Genomic DNA, 23499 nt, shown 5'->3' on the forward strand with positions numbered 1-23499 from the left:
TGGTAGCTGATGAACTGGGAACCTCAGCAACCTCCCCCAAGAATGCTCTCAGGGACTCTGGGCCATTTAACAGCCGCATCGTGGAATCTTTTCAGTTAAGGAAAACTGATGGGCCTAAGTGACCAAGAGCAGATTCTCAGCAACTTTTGCAAGGGAGAAACGGCTCTTTCTGAAACATTGTCCACTATTTTCTCCTTTCACAAATCCCCTCTGATCGGTGTCTGGTTTTTTGTTTTATTTTATTTTTTTGTTTCTGTTTTGCAAAATCTCCAGTACAGGCAGCAGAGAAAATCATTTCACAGACTCAGCACATTTGTATCCCACTTCTCATAACTTCGGGCACCTGATTTTCCCTTGTGACGCGTATCCTAATGGTGACCACGAGGTACAGTGAGCGGTTTCGAAGGCAGGTTCCTTATCATGGAGCGTTATCTGAGCCATCAAAGTACACGTTAAGAAAAAAGCAGTTTCAACATCAAACTCGAAGATCTGACTGTTAAAAGGAAGAGCCGGGACAAAGCGACCACAGCTTTTATTGCGCATTTACGAGGGCGGCATGTGGTGGGAATGCTATATTTTGGGCTCGCTGCTGAGAATGCCTCCATGGCCTTTGAACAAAAAACAAACCATGCTATGGAAATTGCCGGTAATTGTCTTTACCTACGGTTTCAGAGGGCGCACATGGGGCCTTGTGGTTGTGGGCGCCGTTTCATGCTGGGGTTCGCGGCCCCTGCTCTGCTTGGCACAAAGAGAGTGGAACAGATCAGGCCTCAGATCTGCGCGCACCTGTGGTCGCTGCAAGGCGGCGAGGCGGATTGCCACGAGATAAGGCAACAATGGAAAGTTTCTCACCTGAAAGGTCCGGGGGGAAGAGATAGTCGGCCTGGGCACCTCAGGGAGGCTCATCTGCCCCCAGAAAAATGAAGAGGGTGCTGGAGCCCAGCCCCCACAGCCCAGTCTCCCCTCCTATCTAGGGACCCCCCACCTGCTGTTCATTTTCTCATACAGTTTATTCAACGTCAATAGTGAGGGATTCCTTTAACCCATTAAAAGGCAACACCTGCTTTCGTGTATCAATCGTTCTCCTTGAAGAAAATAAAAGAAGCGAACAGAACTTTGAAGATCAGAGTTTTTTTCTTTTTTTTTCCAAAAATATACACATGTTCAGAAGACATGGCCTTCGTTCATGGTGAAGACTCTCCAGGATGTTCCTCGGAGAGCCAGCTTACCAGGGCAGGCCTGCGGCCTGAGGCCCCATGGCTGTCCACTCAGGTCCTGTGGTCCATTTATCAGCCCATAGCCAGTGGCAGTTTCTGCAGGAAGCCAGCTGAGAAGTCCACACAGCCCTAACCATTCCTGACCTAATGAGGGCAAGTGAGGAATCTCTCCAGCCAAAGGGACCTGTCCCTGAACCCTTAAGGACGCCACCACAGGTCCCAGTGCTGGCTGGGCCCAGGGTAGGCTAAGGACTACTGAGAGAGGCCCAGGCCTTCTGAGCTCCTGGGCTGTCTGGGGGGTCAGGAAGCCTCACCAACCTGTGGCTCCATCAGCCCCAAGACAGGACTGGGCCTGAGCCAGTCTGGGAGGGACAACTGGGAGGGTCTGACCATGGGTGCAGAGGAAGGGAGGAGAAAGCGTTCCTGGGGGGCAGCAGGCAAAAGTGAGATGGAAAAAACAAGCAAACTGGGGAGGGCAGTGCAATGCTCAGTGGCTCAATGCCCCGTTTCTGTTTTTTTTAAACTTTCTTATCATGAAAAATGGAAACCCTGGTGGCGTAGTGGTTAAGTGCTATGACTGCTAACCAAAGGGTCAGCAGTTCGAATCCACCAGATGCTCCTTGGAAACTCTATGGGGCAGTTCTACTCTGTCCTATGGGGTCGCTATGAGTCGGAATCGACTCAACGGCACGGGTTTGGCTTTTGGTTGTTATCATGAAAAATAACATACTGAGAAAAGTACCTAAGTGTATAGCTTAATGAATTACTATACAGTGAATATTCATGTAGCTGCCTCCAGAATAAAGAAGTAAAATGTGGCAAGCCCCCTGGAAACTCCCCACACCCCTCCCAATCTTATCCCCCTTCTTTCTTACTAAAACCAGTTACCAGTTGCCATAGAGTTGACTTTGAGTCATGGTGACCCCATGTATGTCAGAGGAGAGCTGAGTCCATAGGGTTTTCAATGGCCAGGCCTTTCTTCCAAGGTACATGTGGGTAGACTTGAACCTCTAACCTTTTGATTATCAACCAAGCACATTAACTGTTTGTACCACCCAGGGACTCCCTCCTCACTAAAGGTTACCACTATCCCAACCTTTAAAGTAATCACTTTCATACATTTCTTTATATTTTACTCCCTCAGCTTGCCTTCCCTAACACCATAGAATAGTTGTGCCTGGTTTTGAACTTCATGTGAATGGCATCAATCATATGTAATATTTTGTGGCTAGCCTCTTCTGCTCAAGGATTCATCCACGTTGTGCATAGCTGTAGCTCATTTGTTTTCATTGCTGCTGACCCTTTGCCTACTCCAGAGCACTGCTCAGTTTGGAAAAAGCAGTGACTGGGGGATCCCCGAATCCTCCCTCCTGTGCACCAGCCTATGGGGGTTTGCCCAGACTCGGATTTCTCCAGATGGCTCTGTGGGGACACATGAGGACAAAGAGCAGTGTGCTCCTAAAGGCCTCACAAGCTTTAGATCGGGGAACACCGGGGGCCGTGAAGATTACAGTGAGCTGGTCACCCAAGCCTCAGTGCAGATGCCCATCGAGGTTAGGCTGGAATCCATGGCTGCTCTGCCATCTCTGAAAACCAGACAGGAACCGACTAATGAACCGAGGCATGTCTCAAACAAGAAGCAGGTAGCTTCCTGAGACCAGATTTCTTAACATCCCATCCTCTTGGTTTATCCCTTCTCCAATGTGGTTCCCATTTGAAGGAGTCTGAGCCTTTGGAGCCTATAACTCCTATGAAAAATGATATAAATTATAGCTCACCAGCCCAGCCTGGCTGTTTGGGAATTTGGCATAAACATTAAGCAAGGGCCACCCTGATTATAAGGTAGAGGAACTGGGGAGAGGTAGGGCGGGCTGGACAACGCCGTGGCAAGACTTCCTCTGCTGCCTTCTGGGTGTGGGGAGTACCTGGTTTACTTTGCCCAGTTACCTTTGACAATGAGGCTCAGTAGAAGCTAATGAAACAAGCTCTGAAATGCTCAGGGCACAGACAAGTAACCTCCGGTCTTATCCAGTCTGTGGGTCATTCAACCTCCTGCCCCAGCCATGCCAGTCTTCCACTGTTCCCCATGTTCAGGTCAAGTTGGTGCCCACCAGTTAGCTTTTGCCCCTGGTGCTGGACTATCACCCAAGTTTATCCTCCCAGGCCCCAGAAGCTAGTCTAATTCTCCATAGCGTCTTCCTGGGCGGTTGGTTCAGAGACCCACTGATGTTCTGCCCCCAAACGCCTGGCATTCCTCCTCCTTGGGAACCACACCAATTAGCCCTGATTACAGAATGCATGCATTGTCCTCCACCAGTTTCATATGTGCAAGCCTCGGCTCCCCAGACAGGGTGTGTGTGTGGGGTGGAGACTGGCCAAGCCTCTGCTCCTCTCTGGATCTCAGCTTTTCCATTTCTGAAAGAAGAGGATGGAGCAGAGGCCTCAGAGGGGTGCCCTGCCCTGAATTGCTATGGCCTGGCGGTTCTGCACGGACTGTCCTCTCACCTTCAGCCTCCACCCTTGGGCCCTCTGCTGCCAGGAAACCCGCTCCCACCAACTCTTAGCTCAAGATCACAGACCCTGGCCTCCACCCCCCAACCCCACCCTCTGCATTGGGGCAAACATCCTAAACCACCCCACGATTCTAAAAATATGGTGTTTTTGTCAGAGAGCAACCTTCCACTTCCTTGAGACTTTGATCTCCACACAACCCACGGAGGAGACACACTTACAATAACAGTTTATAGCCTTGATCTTTCTTTGGGGGCTACCTCTCAAGGGCTTTGAATCTCCAACTGGGTGGTAGTACCGCATGGTCCTTCTGAGCATGCTCAGATTTGTTCACAACTGGCTCATGGGTGGGGCAACTGACACAGCTGTCCTGCTCTCTGTGTGGGGAGGGCTGCGGCCAGGGAGAAAAGTCCAGGACACAGAGACTGCCCTGGCTCAAACTGGCCATGGGAACTATGAAAGTTTGTAAGGCACTTTACTGTCTAGAAGAGTCCTGGTAGTGCAGTGGTTAAGTGCTCTGCTGCTAACTGAAAGGTCAGTGGTTTGAACCCACCAGCCTGCTCTGCGGAAGAAAAGATGTAGCAGCCTGCTTCTATAAAGATTTACAGCCTTGTAAATATTAAAAAAGAAAAAAAAAATTTTTTTTTTTTTAAAGATTAGTCCAAAGGACTAACAGACCACAAGTACTATAGCCTCCACCAGACTGAGTCCAGTACAAGTAGATGGTGCCCAGCCACCACCACTGACTGCTGTGACAGAGATCCCAATAGAGGGTCCTGGACATGGCTGCAGAAAAATGTAGAACAAAATTCTAACTCACGAAGAAAGACCAGACTTACTGGCCTAACAGACTAGAGAAACCCTGAGAGTATGGACCCTAGACACCTTTTTAGCTCAGTAATGAAGTCACTCCTGAGGTTCACCCTTCAGCCAAAGATTAGACAGGCCCATGAAACAAAATGAAAGGCAAGGACTAGAAGGCAGGAGGGGACAGGAAAGCTGGTAATAGGGAACCCGAGGTCGAGAAGAGAGAGCGTTGGCATGTCATGGCGTTGGTAACCAATGTCACAAAACAATATGTATACTAATTGTTTAATGAGAAGCTAGGTTGTTCTGTAAACCTTCATCTAAAGTACAATAATAAAAAATAAATAAAAAGAAAAAAGAAATCAAACGATGCATTATATTGGGCAAATCTGTTACAAAAAGAAAAGATTTACAGCCTTGGAAACCCTATGGAGCAGTTCTATTCTGTCCTACAGGATCACTGTGAGTTGGAATCGACTCAACAGCAGTAGGTTTGGTTTGGGTTTTTACGGTCTAGACTGGAGTTTCTGGGTGACAAAAACGGTTAAGCACCCAACTACTAACCAAAAAGTTGGCAGTGCAAACCCACCCAGAGAGACCTGTGAAGACTGGTCTATGATCTGCTTCCTAAAGGTCACAGCCTTGAAAACCCTATGGAGCACAGTGCTACTGTGCAACACATGGCCTCGCCATGAGTCGGAATCAATACGATGGGAGTGGTTTGGCTTTTTGATTACTGTCTAGGCTCTAGAGAGAAAAATTAGTGCTTTAGGACAGGGCAGAATATAAGTGCTGTGGCACAGCAATGACTGTGAAAGAAGAATGGAGGGATTAACTCTAGCACAGTGCCTAGACAGCAGGCACTCAATAAATACTTAGGGAACTTTCAATGGACGTTTCTGACTGGGTGAGATCAGGAAAGTTTTTCACACAGCCTTGTGAGCTTGGCCTCGGGAGATGTTAATAGGTGGGGACAGAGAAGTAAGGGATTTCCTGGCAAAGGGAACAGCATGTGCAAAGACCAGACCATGTGCTGAACAAGAAAAGCACAAATCCACACCATATTTGGCAGAAACAGAGATATGGAAACTCTCCCACTAGCTCTGCAGACACATCAGCTGTTGCTGCCCTGCCAGAAATGCAGACACTGGCAGAAAGAACAGGGACAGTGATCAAATGATCCTCTATGAGCACCGACTGTATACCAGGCACTGTCCGAGGCACTGAACATGCCAGGCCTTGCAAAGACCTGAGCTGTCATTATCTACATTTTTCCTAGAGGGAAACAGAGCCTCAGAGAGGGGAACAGAGACGGAGCTGGATTTAAACCTACAAAGCCTGATTCCTGATCAAGAAGTGTGAGCAGGCATGCGTGAGGCCGCTGTGCAGGCTGATTCTGTGCTCACTAAGTGAGACCCTCGTCTTCCTGCCCGAGCGGGTGCTCAGGGCATAGCCCCTGTGCCCATTTACTCAGACCTCCCATGGGCCAAGTGCACTCCACTCATTACCTCATTTAGTCCCCCAGCAACCCTTGAAATTAGTTGTGGTGTCAGTCACCATAACCAGATGAGGAAACTGGGGCTCAGAGTAGTTGACTCACACAGCTATAAGTGGCACAGTGGGGATTTGAACTCAGATCCATCTGACCCCTGATCCTGTGCCCGTAACTTCTGTACTCACTGCTTCTCTGGGTCTCACCCCCTGCATGGGAATTCCAGACTGTAATTCAAACATGTCTGAAAAGAGTCAAAATCACTATAATTTGCTAAAGACTTTCTTTAATAAAGGCACAACCCCTCACTTCAAAACAAAAAATTTATCAGCAAAACTGCCAAGGGGACTCTGAGTCACTGTCTTGGGCTTCTCCCTGGTTTGGTGATGGAACTGCATGGGGTCGGGAGTGGGGCTCCAGGGTACAGGCCAAGCCTCAGAAGATAAATGTGAGGGTCTTAGCTTTGCCCACCTCTCCACCCTTCCCCCCCCCCCCCACTGCTGCTCAATCATGAATAATGTCTTGCCTTTCTGGATTCATTTCCTCATCTAGAAGGCGTGTAGGCTTTGCTGGGTGAACTCCATTACTGGATCTAGGATCACTCATGCCAGATCACCACACCAGCTTCACAAACCACCCACCAAACCAAAAACCAAACCCAGTGCCGTTGAGTCGATTCCATCTCATAGCGACCCTATAGGACAGAGTAGAACTGTCCCGTGGAGTTTCCGAGGAGCACCTGGCGGATTTAAACTGCCGACCCTTTGGTTACCAGCCATAGCACTTAACCACTACGCCACCAGGGTAGGGAAAAAAAGGTACTGTACTTACAGCATTGACACACGGCTTGGCAAATTCACTACCTGGGGCTGAGCTTATCCTGTATTTGAATTCAAGTCTTCTCTCTTCAGTGTGGTCCTCACCGCATCTCAGGGACCAGTAGAATTCTGGAATTTCCTTGTCTGATGGTTCCCAGGGTTTGCCTAAGATACCTGCAGCAAAGACCTCTTTTAAGCTAATGCACAATCATCCTTCCAGGGAGAAAAAGGTGATTTATGAATTCATGGTCCTGAGTCATAAGCCTACAGTGATCTGCTGCACTTGGGAACAACCACTTACCTGGCCCTTGGCAAGACTGCAGGTACACGTGAGTCATATGAGTACAGGTGCATCTCACTTGATAGAGCTGGAAATGGTCTTGAGAAGATAGATTTAGATGGAACCCCATTCCAAATGCCTTGGGGGAAGCCATTGGGTTCCTAGGGTGGGAAAAATCACTGCCTGTTTTTTTGCATCAAGTTGGATTTTCATGTATTGGGAATACTGAGGTATGGCAAGGAGGGTGTGGAGTGTGTGTGTGTGTCCCCAGTATTGCTGGATTGTGTCCCATGTGAATGGTGCCCCAGAGTTGTACAACATTGTATCCCAGCAGGTGTGTACAGTGTGTCCCCAAGAAAGCAGCCAGGCTGCAGGGACTCCAAGCTGGGTCATGCTGTCCCTACAGGATGCAGAGCTGAGAATCCTATCTCAGCCCAAGCCCTACAGACCTGTAATTGTCCAGGTGGCTGGAGATGCCTTTTCACAGGGTTTGACCAGGCCTCCCAGGTGTGACTTCAGATGTCAAGAGCCCCAGAGCGGGCAGAGGGAAACATTCCTGGTCTTCCACCCAGGATGCCCACATCAGGCTCAAAGCAGAGGGTTGGGTATGGGAGAACAGACCTCCTAGGCCAGCATTGAGCATGCAGGGCAAAGGCCTGCAACCAAGTAGTTCTGGGGAGAGCTGGGGACAGAGACATCTCTGCCTACAGCCCAGAGAAGACAGAGTCTTCCCCAGAGAAAGAGACATGCCGCTGGGCTGCAACCCTCTAGAGAGGGACAGAAAATAGCAAGGCAGCCCTCGCTCTCCTGTTGTTGTTAGGTGCCATGGAGTCAGTTCCGACTCATAGCAACTCTACGTACAGAAGAATGAAACACTGCCCTGTCCTGTGCCATCCTCACAATTATTATTATGCTTGAGCCCACTGTTGCAGCCACCGTGTTAATCCATCTCGTTAAGGGTCTTCCTCTTTTTTGCTGATGCTCTACTCTATCAAACATGGTGTCCTTCTCCAGGGACTGGTCCCTCCTGATAACATGTCCAAAGTATGTGAAACAAAGTCTTCCCATCCTTGCTTCTAAGGAACATTCTGGCTGTACTTCTTCCAAGACAGATTTGTTCATTCTTCTGGCAGTCCATGGTATATTCAATATTCTTCACCAACACCATAATTCAAAGACATCAATTTTTCTTTAGCATTTCTTATTCATTGTACAGCTTTCACATGCATATGAGGCAATCAAAAACACCATGGCTTGGGTCAGACATGCCTTAGTCCTCAAAGTGACTACTTTGCTTTTTAACACTTTAAAGAGGTGTTTTGCAGCAGATTTGCCCAATGCAATGCATCATTTGATTTCTTGACTGCTGATTCCACGCATGTTGATTGTGCATCCAAGTGAAATGAGATCCTTGACAACTTCAATCTTTTCCCCGTTTATCAAAATGTTGCTTATTGGTCCAGTTGTAAGGATTTTTGTTAAAGCATAATCCATACTGAAGGCTGTGGTCTTTGATCTTCAACAATAAGTGCTTCAAGTTCTCTTCACTTTCAGCAAGCAAGGTTGTATAATCTGCATATTGAAGGTTGTTAACAAGTCTTCCTCTAATCCTAATGCCTCATTCTTCTTCATATAGTCCAGCTTCTCTATTTGCTCAGCATACAGACTGAATAAGTATGGTGAAAGGACACAAACTTGACACACAAATTTCCTGATTTTAAACCATGCAGTAATGCCCTTGTTCTGTTCAAACGACTGCCTTTTGGTCTATGTACAGGTTCTGCATGAGCACAATTAAGTGTTCTGGAATTCCCATTCTTCACAATGTTATCCGTAATTTGTTATGATTCCCACAGTCAAATGCCTTTGCATAGTCAATAAAACACAGGTAAACTTCTTTCTGCTATTTTCTGCTTCTGGCCAAGATCCATCTGACATCAGCAATGAAATTCATTGTTCCACGTCCTCTTCTGAATCTGGCTTGAATTTTTGGCAGTTCCCTGTGGATACACTGCTGCAACCTCTTTTGAATTATCTTCAGGAAAATTTTACTTGTGTATGATATTAATGATATTGTTCGATAATTTCTGCATTCTATTGGCTCCTCTTTCTTTACAATGGGCACAAATATGGATCTCTTCCAGTCAGTTGACCAAGTAGCTATCTTCCAAATCTCTTAGCATAGACGAGTGAGCACTTCCAGTGCTGCATCCGTTTGCTGAAACATCTCAGTTGGTATTCTGTCAATTCCTGGAGGCTTGTATGTTGCCAGTGCCTTCAGTGAAGCCTGGACTTCTTCCTTTAGTACCATCAGCCATTGATCATGTACTACCTCCTGAAATGGTTAAACATTGACCAATTCTTTTTGGTACAGTGACTTTGTGTATTCCTTCCATCTTCTTTTGATGCTTCCTGCATCTTTTAATATCTTCCTCATAGAATTCTTCAATATTGCAACTCAAGGCTTGAATTTTCTCTTCATTCTTTCAGCTTGAGAAACGCTGAGTGTGTTCTTCCCTTTTGGTTTTCTAACTCTAGGTCTTCACGCATTTCATTGTAATACTTTGTCTTCTTGAGCTGTACTTTGAAATCTCTGTTCAGCTCTTTTACTTCATCATTTCTTCCTTTGCTTTAGCTACTCAATGTTTAAGAGCAAGTTTCAGAGTATTCTGGCATCCATTTTGGTCTTTTCTTTCTTTCCTGCCTTTTTAATGACCTCTTCTTTTCTTCATGTATGATGTCCTTGATGTCATTCTACAACTTGTCTGGTCTTTGGTCATTAGTGCTTAATGAGTCAAATCTATTCTTGAGATGGTCTCTAAATTCAGATGGAATATACTCAAAGTCCATACTTTGGCTCCCCTGGACTTGTTCTAATTTTCTTCAGCTTCAACTTGAACTTGCGTATGAGCAATTATGGTCTGTTCTACAGTCAGCCCCTTGCCTTATCCTCTTAGCCATTCCCTATTCTGGGAAGCACTGTGGGAACCTTGGAACATCTCCCAGCTGTGCATCCTCTGCCTCACCTGAGATGTACTGTTACTTTCGTACAATTAGCAGCACCAACCACACTGAAGTGCTCCACAGACCAGGGTTGTGTGATCCTGGGATTGTTTGGGGTTAGTGTTGGGCCGGTGGGCTGCAGCTGCCTCATTATTTGATTTAACCCAAAGTAACAGAGCTGAGTGCCCACATCATTCCAACAACACGAAGAGTTTCCAGCCAGAGCTCCTTGACCCTCCCTGAAGGAGGGCAGGTCATCCAAGTCCCAGCCAGCTCTGGGACTCGGCCTCCAAACTGCCACCTGGGCAGATGGAAGGAGCTCCTGATGGATACCTGCCCTGTCTCTCTTTTCATCAGGGTCCAGCTCAGATACTGGAAAGATGAAAGAGCTTCTCCCAAACTCTGATCAGTCAAAACAGCAGAAGATTGAAAATACATGAAATGAGGCAGCTGCCTCTGAGTGCCCCACTAAGAGGCCCATTTCCCACTCTTTTTTTTTTTTTTGGTTTTTTAAGGTTAATGTAGGAGCCGTGATGACGCAGTGATTAAGCTCTTGGCTGCTAATGGAAAGATTGGCAGTTCAAATCCATCAGCTGCTCTGTGGGAGGAAGACGTGGCAGCCTGCTTCCATAAAGATTACAGCTTTGGAAACCCTATGGGGCAGTTCTACTGTGTCCTATAGGATAGTAATGAGTCAGAGATGACTTGATGGCAATGAGCTTTTTTTTTTTGGTTAAGGTTAGTGTACATCCTCAGAGCAGAGGAGCTGCCCTGGGCCCCACAGCTGCCCCACGCAGGGCAGAGCTCATAGTGATGGGGCCTCTCAAAGCAGCCTGGTGTCCCAGGAGCCAGAACTGACACTTCTGGGTTTTTGCCCATACCAGGTAGGGTTGGAGAAACCCAAAAAAATGCCTTCAATATTAACCAAGACTTCTGGCGTTTCCTACATACAGGCTGCATGAACCAGGAGCAGCCCCATTTGGGGGCATTCGTTCCTCTAGGTCTCTAGCCTCCTTTTCCCAGCATTACTCCAAGGTGGGTTCACAGAACACCAATAGATGTGCTGACAAAAAGGTCCCGTGGTCTAATAAAAACCAAACCAAACCCACCGCCATCGAGTCAATTCCGACTCATAGTGACCCTATAGGCCATAATAGAACTGCCCATAGGGTTTCCAAAGAAATCTTTACGGAAGCAGACTGCCACATCTTTCTCCCAAGGAGCAACTGGTGGGTTCGAACTGTTTGACCTTTTGGTTAGCAGCCAAACACTTAACCACTGTGCCATCTGGGCTCCTTCGTGGCCTAACACATTTGGAAAATTTGAGGTTAAATGAAACTAAGTGGGTTTCTTCTGAGCAGGATATCTCAGAGCCTTTATGTAACATGCTAATATACACCTCAAATATTCAAGAGGAGGAGGGAGTGGGCTGTGTTTCCCAGATTTGATCTCTGCTTTTCTCATGGATCTTATCACAAGACCAGGGCTTACTGAAATCTATTTGGGGACCTGCCTGTCTACCTAAAGCTGCCACCTGTTCCCACCCCCAGAGATCCCAGTGAGCTGGGAAAGGCTAATGAAATACTGGGATGTAGAGCCACACTGCCCAATACAGTAGCCATCAGCCACATTAAATACAGTTCCTTAGTCACACTAGTCCCATGCACAATAGCCACGTGTGGTAGTGGATACCGTATTAGTTAGCACAGAGAACATTTCCATCGTCACAGGAAGTTCTATTGGACAGTGCTAATCTAGAGTCTCAGAGAGGCTAGGAGACTAGCCCAGGGCCACACAGTAAGTCTAGAAAGAGCCAGAATCAGCTCCAGCCTTCCACTCCTGGCCTCGGAATCTGAGAAGCAACCTTCGTTGAGTCCCAAGAAGCTGCTGGGTGCCAGCCATTGAGTCACAACTCTATCCAAGTGGACGTGAGGAGTTTCACAGAAACCGCAGCGGGTACTTGCTTCCCCTCCCTAGGGCCCAGGACAGTACGGGCCAGCCCCTGACTCCCACACCCTCATTCCCTCCAGACCTCACTCTACTGTGTAAGGCAGCAGGTCCTGGAGAAGGAAAGAGAAGGGCTGCCCTCCTCTCCCACACACACGCCCTCACCCTGCATGCCAAGGGCCCCAGCCAGGGCCACGGGCCCGCAGTTTGAGTGAATAGCCCCAGCTGTAGGACTTGAGGCAGGTTCCAGGAGCTGCCTCTGCCAGGGCTCTCAATATTATCAAATCCCTGGTCCCAGCGGGGGACTTATCCAGGCAGATGCCACAGGCCCTCTTCCAAGTTTCCTGTGTGAGAAACATAGGAAAGGGGTCTGGCTTCCCTACTTCCCAGGTTCCTTACTGCCCAGGCCAGCCGTGCTGAGGCTGGCTAGATGGATGGTCGGGGACCTGGTCTAAGGGTTGGCCTCTGGCAGGGCTGTGCCAAAGACTCTGGCCCACTGCTCCTCCAGCACATCTGGGACTAGGCACAGGCACCACTGAGTTTCTGCTGAGGGGGCACTCTAGACTCTTGGATGAACCCCAAAGATTGGACAAGCTTCCCCACCTCTCAACTCCCTGGGAGTTTGGGCCCCACTCAATGCCCAGAGCAGCCACCAGATCTACTCATGCCCCTCTCTGCCTACGCTCAGATTCCCAGGATCCCCCTAAGGCTTCCTTCCCAGGCATCACCCTGCTCCATGCAAAAGGATGGTGGGTGCTCCCCCTCCAAGTGAACAGCTAGGCCAGGAGCAAATCTCTGTAGGGAGCCAATCCCACAAGAGCACAGACACTGCACATGGGCAGTCCCATTCGACCTAGATGTAGGTCAGTGCACACGTGGCTGCAGACTGGACCTGCCCTGCCCTGGGCACTCAGGAAGCCATAGGGCCCATAAGACCATGCCCAGTAATGAAAAAGTAGAGACCATTTCTAGGGCAGGAACGTACTAATTCCCATAGCTGGCTCCATCTGGGCCCAGATAGAGCTGCCATGTCACATAACTCCAAGGGGCACCATTCACATTATAGTCTACTTATATGGTGCCTCCTGAAGTAGTGAAGTATAAGCTTAGGGGCCTACATGCAGCAGCCCCAGAACCAGGCAGGTGGGATGACACCTCTTGAGGAAATAGTCTTGTGTTTGGTATTCCATGATACCAAGTTTGACCCTTCTCCCCAGAAGTGGCCATTTCAACCCAGAGTCCAGCCCCAGCGTGCGCAGTACTAGGACCTCCCCTCAGGGCTTCACCCCCGAGTTCCTCAGTGAGTCTTACACAAGGCCCCTAGAGACTGGAAGGGGGTCTAGGAGTCTCATGTTCTTATCTCTCTAAAAGGCCATTTGAGTCATGGACAAAGGATTAACTCCTGTAGTATCATAAGCACTCCTACCAACTCATAAGTCTAACAACCCAAAGGAAAAATGGGCAAAGGACACAGAGAAGTCATAGACAAGGAATTGAAAAAAAAAAAAAAAAACAGCCCTCAAACCCAGGAAAAGACTCTCACCCTCACATACTATAAGAGAATGCAAATAGGTATAATGAGATGCCATTTTTCTCCCATTAGCCTGTTAAAGATCAACAAGTTTTATAACACAGGTGGTGAGGTTGGGATGAACTACGCACTCTCCTAAATGGGAACTACCCCTATCGTGGGCCATTGGATAATAAAAAACCAAAACCAAAACCAAACCAGTTGCTGTGGGAGTTGATTCTGACTCATGGTGACCCCATGTGTACAGAGTAGAATTGCTCCATAGGGTTTTCAAGGCTGTGATCTACCAGAAGCAGTGCCAGGCCTTTCTTCTGAGGTGCCTCCGAGTGGGACCTTTTGGTTAGTAGTCGAGCACTTAACCGTTTGCACCACCCAAGGACATGATTGGGTTATAGCTAACGAGATTAGCAACGCAGCCTCTTTGACTCGGCATTTCCACAGCCAGGAATTATCTTACAAACATACTTGCATATGCGTAAAAATGATGAATGCACAAGACCATTCACTGCAGCATAGTTTTGTTTTTGTTTTTGTTTTTACCACAACCTACATGATGATCAGGAGTGTGGTGATCAGGAGAGGGCAGATTAAATGTAGTTTATGGACGACACAACGGATTATATGTCACCACTGAGAACCACCTCTATGTACTGGCATGAAGCATCTCCACAATATCTTCTAAAGTGAAAAAAACCAAGGCGCAGGACAGTATGCTTAACATGCTATCTGTGGCAGAGAAAAAAAAAAAAAGACTGCCCATGTACTATACACTTGTATATGCATAGACTATCTCTGAAGAGTTGTGCTAGAGTAGTAACAACGGCTACCCCAGGAAAGATGCAGGGGAGGGGAGAGAGGTGGGAAGGACACTTCATGTTTATTGTACATCTGATTGTACCTTTTGAATTTTGTCCCATGTACTTATGTCAGGTGAAGAAGCCCTGGTGGCAAAATGGTTAAGCGCTCGACCACTAACCAAAAGGTTGGTGGTTCAAATCCACCCAACTGTTCTACGGGAGAAAGACCTAGTGATCTTCTGTAAATATTACAACCTAGGAAACCCTATGGGGAAGTTCTATTCTATTACATGAAGCCACTATGAGTCAGAATTGACTCAATGGCACCTAACAACAACAACCTATATGGTCTTTTCAAAAGATAAATGAAATAGACACCAGCCCAGGGGAAAGGATGAGAAGGCAGGAGGGGACAGTAAAGCTGGTAATGGGGAACCCAAGGTTGAGAAGGGGACAGAGACTGTTGCCATGTCGTGGGGGTGGCAACAAATGTCACAAAAGAATACATGTATTAATTGTTTAATAAGAAACTAATTTGCTCTGTAAACCTTCATCAAAAGTACAATAAAAAAATAAATGAAATTAAAATATAATAAAAACCCCTCGAGGTGCACATTTCCCTGCCCGCAGGCTGGACCAAGCTCTGCTTTCCCATTCATCCTGTGGATTTCCGTAAAATGGCTTCTGTTTTTCTCTGGCCCCATAAGAACCCTGCAAGACAACACGGAGGCTGCTAAGTAGTGCTCAGCCTCAATCCAAAGCGAACTGTAAGGATGCTGGCTGGGGGAGGGGGTGGGGTGCGCCCACCTTCAGGAGAAGGAGGCAAGGCCAAAAACCAGAAGCATTCTTCATCCCTACCGAGCAGGCAGGCCCAGTCAAGGGTCCTACTGGGTACTGGCAGAGTGCATACTTCACAGGTCCTGGCAGTGTGGCTTCATGGTTGACAGCATGGACATTCTGGCTTCACTCATAAGGCAAGTCTCAGCCTGTTCCCATCTCAGTAAAATGGCAACTCATTTATAATAATGATACCTTCCTCATTATGGGATTGGATGAAGTAAAGCACATAAGATGCACAGCCTGGCTCACGCGTAAAGGCTCAACAAATGCTAGCTTTGACCTACATTATCACTGGAGAAGCTCCAATCTTGAACCTAGTTCAACAGATCCGTCCATCCATGCATCCAGTCATCTATCCATCCATCCATCTATTGCCCAGGGCTGATATTGCCGCTCTGTGGAGGGAGGCTCTACCCTGGAAGGGCTGAGGTCAGAGCCTTCCCAAGGCCTAGAAGAGACAGGGGTGAGTCTCTAGGTTACCACAGGGCCCCAGGAAAATCCCCATACTCATAAGTTCCTACCTGAGAGTCTACAGAATTGAATGCAGAACTGGGCAGCACATGGGCATTTTCCCTGGGAAAGGGCCCCTACATTTACCAGATCCTCAGAAAGGTCCACAATCCATTGCAGGTTCAGAACCACCCCTGCCACCACCAACACCTGCCTGGTCCCTGAGAGCTTGTGATTGCCTTGGTCTATTCTAACCCCCTGCTTACTCCTGACCACCCAGAACACACAGCCCATGTAGATCCAGCCCAGGCTCCGGGTCAGGTGAAAAGGGGTCTGAGGGACTGGTCTGGAATGCCAGCACCTGGGTGATTATGAGTCAGCCTCCACAGCAAGATCCTCTCTGGGTGAATGGTCATATTGATCCCCTGGACCTTTAAAGTGTAAGATGCATACTGTGTGGCCTCAATTTCAGATAGAAAAGAAAGTCCAGAAAGAAGTGTAACCGGAATAAAAAAAAAAAAAAAACCAAACCTGTTGCTGTCAAGTTGATTCCGACTCATAGTAACCCTACAGGACAGAGTAGAAATGCCCCATAGAGTTTCCAAGGAGCACCTGGTGGATTCGAATTGCTGACCTGTTGGTTAGCAGACATAGCTCTTAACCACTACACCACCAGGGTTTCTGTAACAGGGATACGACCCACAATTCCACTCCTAAGTATATACCCAAAAGCACTGAAAGCAGGAACACAAACAGAAACCTGTACACCAATGCTCACTGCAGTGCTATTCACAGTAGCCAAAAGGTGGAAACAACCTAAATGTCCATCAACAGGTGAACAGATGAACAAAATGTGGTATATACAGAAGCTCCACAGACACATCCAAACTCCCTGAATTGTTAGGCTGAGGGCTGTGGGGACCATGGTCTGGGGGAATATCTAGTTCAAGTGGCATAACAGTTTATAAAGAAAATGCTCTACATCCTACTTTGGTGAGTAGCGTCTGGGGTCTTAAAAGCGTGTGAGCAGCCATCTAGGATACTCCACTGGTCTCACCCCATCTGGAGCAAGGAAGAATTAAGAAAACTAAAGATACAAGGGAAAGATTAGTCCAAAGGACTAATGGACCACGACTACCATGGCCTCCCCCAGACTGAGTCCAATACAACTAGATGGTGCCCAGCTACCACCACTGACTGTTCTGACGGGTATCACAATACAGGGCCCCGGATAGAGCTGGAGAAAAATGTAGAACAAAATTCTAACTCAAAAAGAAAGAACAGACTTGCTGTCCTGACAGACACTGGAGAAACCCTGAGAATATGGTCCCCAGATACCCTTTCAGCTCAGTAAGGAAGTCACTCCTGAGGTTCACCCTGCAGCCAAAGTTTGGACAGACCCATAAAACAAAACGAGACTAAAGAGGCACACCAGCCCAGGGGCAAGGACTAGAAGGCAGAGGGGATAGGAAAGCTGGTAATAGGGAACCCAGGGTTGAGAAAAAGGGAGAGTGTTGACATTTCGTGGGGTTGTTACCCAGTGTCATAAAACAATATGTGTACTGTTTAATGAGAAACTAGTTTGTTCTGTAAACATCTAAAGTACAATAAAAAAAAGAAAAGGAAAAAAAAAATGTGGTACATACATACAAGGCAGTATTACTCAGCCATAAAGAGAAGTGAAGTCCTGACACATGCTACCACATGGATGAACCTTGAACACATTATGCTCTGTGAAGTAAGTCAGTCACAAAAGGACAAGTACTATATGATCCCACTTATATGAAAGAGGTAAATCTATAGAGACCAGAGCTTATTAGAATTTACGGGGTAGGGGAGTCATTGCTTAGGTGGCTCTGAGTTTCTGTTACTGGTGGTGGAATAATTTGGAAAAGGACAGTGGTGATGGCTGCAGAACATGATGACTGCAATCAATGTCACTGAATTGTACATGTAAAAATTGTTGAACTGGCAAAAGTCTTGCTATATATAATTTTCCCACACACACAAAAAAAGTGTAACAGAGGTTAACTCTGGATACTGGAATTACAGACTATTTTGTACCTTATTTTCTAGGCTTGTCTATATTTTCTACAATTAACATGTATTATGCTTTAACTCAGTGTTTCTCAACCAGGGTGATTTTGATCCCAAGGGGACATTTGGCCATGTCTGGAGAGATTTCTGCTTGTCACAGCAGAGGTGTGGGCATGTGTGCTACTGGCATCTAGTGGGTAAAGGCTAAGGTTGTTGTTAAACACACCAGACTGCACCAGAGAGCCCCCACAAAGATTTATCCGACCCAAAATGTCAGCAGTGCCAAGGGTGGGAAACTTGAGAAAAACATCAGAACTTAGGCTAACAGAAAGACAGGGGTGGGGAGGCATGAGGCAGGGCAGGCTGATTTAGCCTGTGGCCCAGCCTGAGCTTCGATCCCTCTCTCCCCACCAGGCCACCAGGTATCTAAGGGCTTTCTAGCAGGCGGACTGAGGCCTAGCCAAGGGGCTCTCAGCCCCCTCTCAGGAAGCAGCTGGTTTCCTGGGAGCCAGCACACATTTCCACCAGCATCTCCAGTTTCTCCTCTTCTCAAAGCACATCCCTGTCTAATCAAAAGAGAGCAACACATATTAGTACTGTCAGGACCCTTAACATCACTGCAATCAATGAAACCCCCAGGTCTCAGACATCCTGTTTCCAACATTTTGAAAATGGCATCCTGTTTTCTTTCGAAAGGAAACCCAGGTTGGATTGATTAACAAATACAATCATTATTTAACATCAGAACTTGGTTTTGAAATTAATTTGCAAGAAAAGAAAAAGTTCAGACTAAATAATCTCTCTAATTATATGTTAAGGACTCAGAATGGAAAACATTCGGGAACACAAAAGACCCAACCAAGCTCATTAGCCCTTTCTTTTTTTTTTTTTTGACTCTAGCAGTATCTCTATGGCAATTTACTGAGGATCCAGAGGGGAAAAAGACTTTTAAAATTAGATCACCAGGAACTTCACCCAGAACAGCCATAACACATCTTTTGAGTAGATCTTTGAATGATAAAACCTTTCGGGTGTGTTTTCCGGTTGGTCAATGCTGGGCATAGATATAGGGAAGCCACTCCTCCTGAAAGCCCAGGGCCGCCTCAGCTCATCTTGGAGAGATCACTGCAATGGCTCAAGGGTACGTGGTGGTCCCTGTTTAACTTCCAGAAAGCCCTCCCACTTCTCAAGGAGGACTTAGTGGCAGGTCTAGGGCCTGTGAGGGCATGGTCTCTCGCCTCCCTCCTCTCCACTTCTTCCACTGTCCCGTGCTCCTCATCTGAGCAGCCTGGTAGGGCAGGGCTCACGTCTAGGAGTCTCTAGGGGCTCTGCCAGCTGCCAAATGCCCCAGCACCCACCCCGCACCTCCTCCCTGGGGGCAGCCTTCCCCAGCCACCTTCTTTGTCTCACCAGAATCCACCGTCTAGGCCCAGAGGTTGAGACGTAGTGGGATGGGCTGTCCCATCCCTTCCAGGCCTTGCTGGTACAGCCTAGTGTGTCCGCCCAGTGCAAACCCTAAAGGAGGGGAACTACCGGAGAAGCAGGATGCTTTTTACAGTAAGTCCCTGAGTGAAGAACGTCTAACTTAGGAACAACTCGTACTTAAGAAGGGACTGACATAAAGCCTGTTGTATTAAAAATTTGAGTTAAATACAATGGTTCGTAATAACAAAGTCACTCGCTCCTTTGTTACGCTCATGAAAACACTGCACGGCTTCAGTGGTTCAGTGAGCTCGAGGAGGAATGCCGTCTGCCATTTTAAGTCAGATCACATCGCCGTCAACACTGTTGAGTAACTTTGTATTTGGCTTAAATTTTGCTTTTACTTATCCTTGTAACCAGGCCTCCAAAGCATAAGTCCGATGCAAGTCCTGGAGATTCTTAGGATGAAGTGAAGCAGTCAAGTATGAAAAGAGTGTGGAATAAATTTGTGCCCCAGTTCACGAAGCTTGTCAGGGGTTTACAGCTGACAACATCGCCAAAGCCAGGCAAGCTGTGTTTGATATTGGTAATCAACTGCAGTTAGACATCAGTGAAAATGATTTCTTAGAGTTACTCGACTCCCATGCCAAAGAACTAATCAGTGAAGATCTTACGGAACTAGAGCAGCAGACGATAGCATTTGAGGAAGAAGACCAGGACCTGAAAGCTCCAGAACCAAAAAAGTTTTTGAGGGAAGAGCTAGCTGAAGCCTTCTGTCTCATCGAACTAGGGATGGTAGAGTTAGAAGATCCTAACACAGGTTCACCAAAGTTTACCATACACTTACCAAGGGCCTCAGCTGCTACAGGCCATTTATAACAAGAAAAAGAAAAGGTCTGTACAAACCTCTCTTGATGCCTACTTTGAGGAATCGATTCCAGTAGTAAGTCCCCCACCACCCCCAGCAGCAAAATCAAACCCTGATTCTCCAGCACCAGGTCCATCCTCTCTAATACCAGGCCCATCATCTTCAACAGTAGCCATCTCTCCATCATCTTCTGCATCATCCAATTATTAATGTTATAATGTTACCTCATGAATGGCCCTTCCAATATGTAAGATGTCGAAGGAGAGTGTTAATTTTTTATTATGAACTTTTATCTTTTTCTATCTAAACTGTTTTAAGAACTGTTTAATTTTTTGACAGTACTGTATACCTTCACACATACACACACATAGATTCTCACTTCAGTACAGTACCGTATGTAGTTACTTTTTTGAACATCTTATCAAATGTATTTACTTTTATTACAACTGTATTATTATTATGTACTGTATTATCATGTTTAAGATGTTTTAGTGTATTTGGAAGTGTTCCTTAAGTGTTTTATATGCATAAAAAGGTAAAATATGTACTATATACTGAGACAAACATTATACATAGTATATATTTTACATAAAGGTAAAATATATACTATATATGATGCATGTATATTATATAATGTATATGTATATATAATGCATAAAGGTAAAATGTATACTATATATATAATGTTTGTCTCAGTATATAGCATATATTTTACCTTTCTATGCACATGAAACACTTAAACACTTCCAAATACACTAAAACATCGTAAACACAATAATACAGTAACAAAAGCAAATACATTTGATAAGATGATAAAAAAAAGTAACTACATACAATACTGTACTGAAGAGAGTATCTGTGTGTGTGTTTGTGTGAAGGTATACAGTACTGTAAAAAAAAAAATTGATTGGAATGCAAAAGTTGGAAACAAAGGAGGATTGATAGTTGGAAAATATGGCCTTGGTGATAGAGACAATGCCAGAGATTGAATGACAGAATTTTGCAAAACCAACAACTTCTTCATTGCAAATACGTTTTTCAACAACATAAATGGCAACTATACACATGGACCTCGTCAGATGGAATACACAGGAATCGAACAGACTATATCTGTGGAAAGAGACAATGGAAAAGCTCAGTATCATCAGAACAAGGCCAGGGGCCAACTGCAGAACAGACCATCAATTGCTCATATGCAAGCTCAAATTGAAGCTGAAGAAAATTAGAACAAGTCCATGAGAGCCAAAGCATGACCTTGAGTATATCTCACCTGAATTAAGAGATCATCTCAAGAATGGATTTGACACCACGTTGAAAACTAATGACCAAAGACCAAATGAGTTGTGGAATGACATCATACATGAAGAAAGCAAGAGGTCGTTAAAAAAAAAACAGGAAAGAAAAGACCAAAATGGATGTCAGAAGAGACTCTGAAACTTGCTCGTGAATGTTGAGTAATTAAAGTGAAAGGAAGAAATGATGAAGTAAAAGAGCTGAACAGATTTCAAAGGGCAGCTCAGGAAGACAAAAGTATTATAATGACATGTGCAAAGACCTGGAGATAGAAAACCAAAAGGGAAGAATACCCTCAGCATTTCTCAAGTTGAAAGAACTGAAGAAAAAATTCAAGCCTTGAGTTATAATATTGAAGGATTCTATGGGGAAAATATTAAACAATGCAGGAAGCATCAAAAGAAGATGGAAAGAGTACACAGAGTCACTGTACCAAAAAGAATTGGCCAACATTCAGCCATTTCAGAAGGTAGCATATGATCAAGAGCCAATGGTACTGAAGGAAGAAGTCCAAGCTTCACTGAAGGCATCAGCAAAAAACAAGGCTCCAGGAATTGATAGAAATACCAATTAAGATGTTTCAACAAATGGCTGCAGCACTGGAAGTGCTCACTCATCTATGCCAAGAAATTTGGAAGACAGCTACTTGACCAAACGACTGGAAGAGATCCATATTTGTGCCCATTCCAAAGAAAGACAATCCAATAGAATGCAGAAATTATCAAATGATATCATTAATATCACACACAAGTAAAATTTTGCTAAAGATAATTCAAAAGAGGCTGTAGCAGCATAACCACAGGGAACTGCCAGAAATTCAAGTTGGATTCAGAAAAGGACACAGAACCAGGGATATCATTGCTGATGTTAGATGGATCCTGGCTGAAAGCAGAAATTACCAGAAAGAGGTTTACCTGTGTTTTATTGACTTTGCAGAGGCATTTGACTGCGTGGATCATAATGAATCGTGAAGATATGGGAATTCCAAAACGCTTAATTGTGCTCATGAGGAACCTGTACACAGTTCAGGAGGCTGTCGTTCGAACAGAACAATGGGATATTTCGTGGTGTAAAGTCAGGAAAGGCATGTGTCAGGGTTGGGTCCTTTCACCATACCTTTATTCAATCTGTATGCTAAGTAAATAATGAGAGTAGCTGGCCTATATGAAGAAGGGGCACCAGGATTGGAGGAAGACTCATTAACAAGCTGTGTTATGCAGATGACACAACCTTGCTTGCTGAAAGTAAAGAGGACTTGAAGCACTTACTGCTGAAGATCAAAGACTACAGCCTTCAGTATGGATTACACCTCAACATAAAAAAAAAAAACAGAAATCCTCACTAATGGACCAATAAGCAACATCATGATAAATGGAGAAAAGATTGAAGTTGTCAAGGATTTCATTTTACATGGATTCACTGGGCAAATCTACTGCAAAAGACCTCTTCAAAGTGTTAAAAAGCAAAGATGTCACCTTGAAGACTAAGGTGCACCTGACACAAGCCATGGTGTTTTCAGTTGTCTCATATGCATGCAAAAGTTGGAGGATGGATAAGGAAAACCGAAGAATTGATGCCTTTGAATTGTGATGTTGTGCGAAGGATACTGAATATACCATGTACTGCCCAAAGAACGAACAAATCTGTCTTGGAAAAAGTACAACCAGAATGCTCCTTGGAAGTAAGAATGGCAAGACTATGCTCACATACTTTGGACATGTTGTCAGGAGGGATCAGTTCCTGGAGGAGGACATCATGCTTGGTAGAGTAGAAGGCCAGTGAAAAAGAGGAAGCCCCTCAAGAGATGGATTGACACAGTGGCTGCAACGATGGGCTCAAGCATAACAATGATTGTGAGGATGGTGAAGGACCGGGCAGCATTTCGTTCTGTTGTACATAGGGTTGCTATGAGTCGGAGCTGGCCTGACGGCACTTAATAACGACAAGACAAAGATTTGACTGATGCTAAATACAATTAAATATGATAAGAACCGTATGTACCTGTGCCAAGCTACCTGCAAATTCAACTTAAAGGCAGACTTAGGAATGGATGGATCTCGCTTGTTACCCAGGGAATGCCTATGTTTTTTAATTTTGACTGTATGCTCTTACAAGAGCTTTTTCAGGCCCTTAGGCAAATGCTAGGAGTCCTTGGGCGGTGCAGAGTGTTAAACGTTTGGCTGCTA

General features: G+C 45.8%; 1 long non-coding RNA gene across 3 annotated transcripts in view; it reads right to left on the reverse strand.

Annotated features, from left to right (window-relative positions):
- Positions 1–2102: 2102 nt before the first annotated feature.
- The window catches only part of LOC126069962 (uncharacterized), a 37392-nt gene continuing 15995 nt past the window's right edge, over positions 2103–23499 (reverse strand). For 2 of the 3 annotated variants that reach the window (XR_007516099.1, XR_007516100.1), the window contains one exon: positions 6528–7019. This is a non-coding gene — a long non-coding RNA (uncharacterized LOC126069962). Of the gene's footprint in view, positions 3633–6527; positions 7020–23499 lie in introns of those variants that run through there. The other variant, XR_007516101.1, reaches the window with a different exon arrangement.

This window comes from Elephas maximus, chromosome 2 (assembly GCF_024166365.1).
Source record: "Elephas maximus indicus isolate mEleMax1 chromosome 2, mEleMax1 primary haplotype, whole genome shotgun sequence".
Taxonomy (NCBI): Eukaryota; Metazoa; Chordata; class Mammalia; order Proboscidea; family Elephantidae; genus Elephas; species Elephas maximus.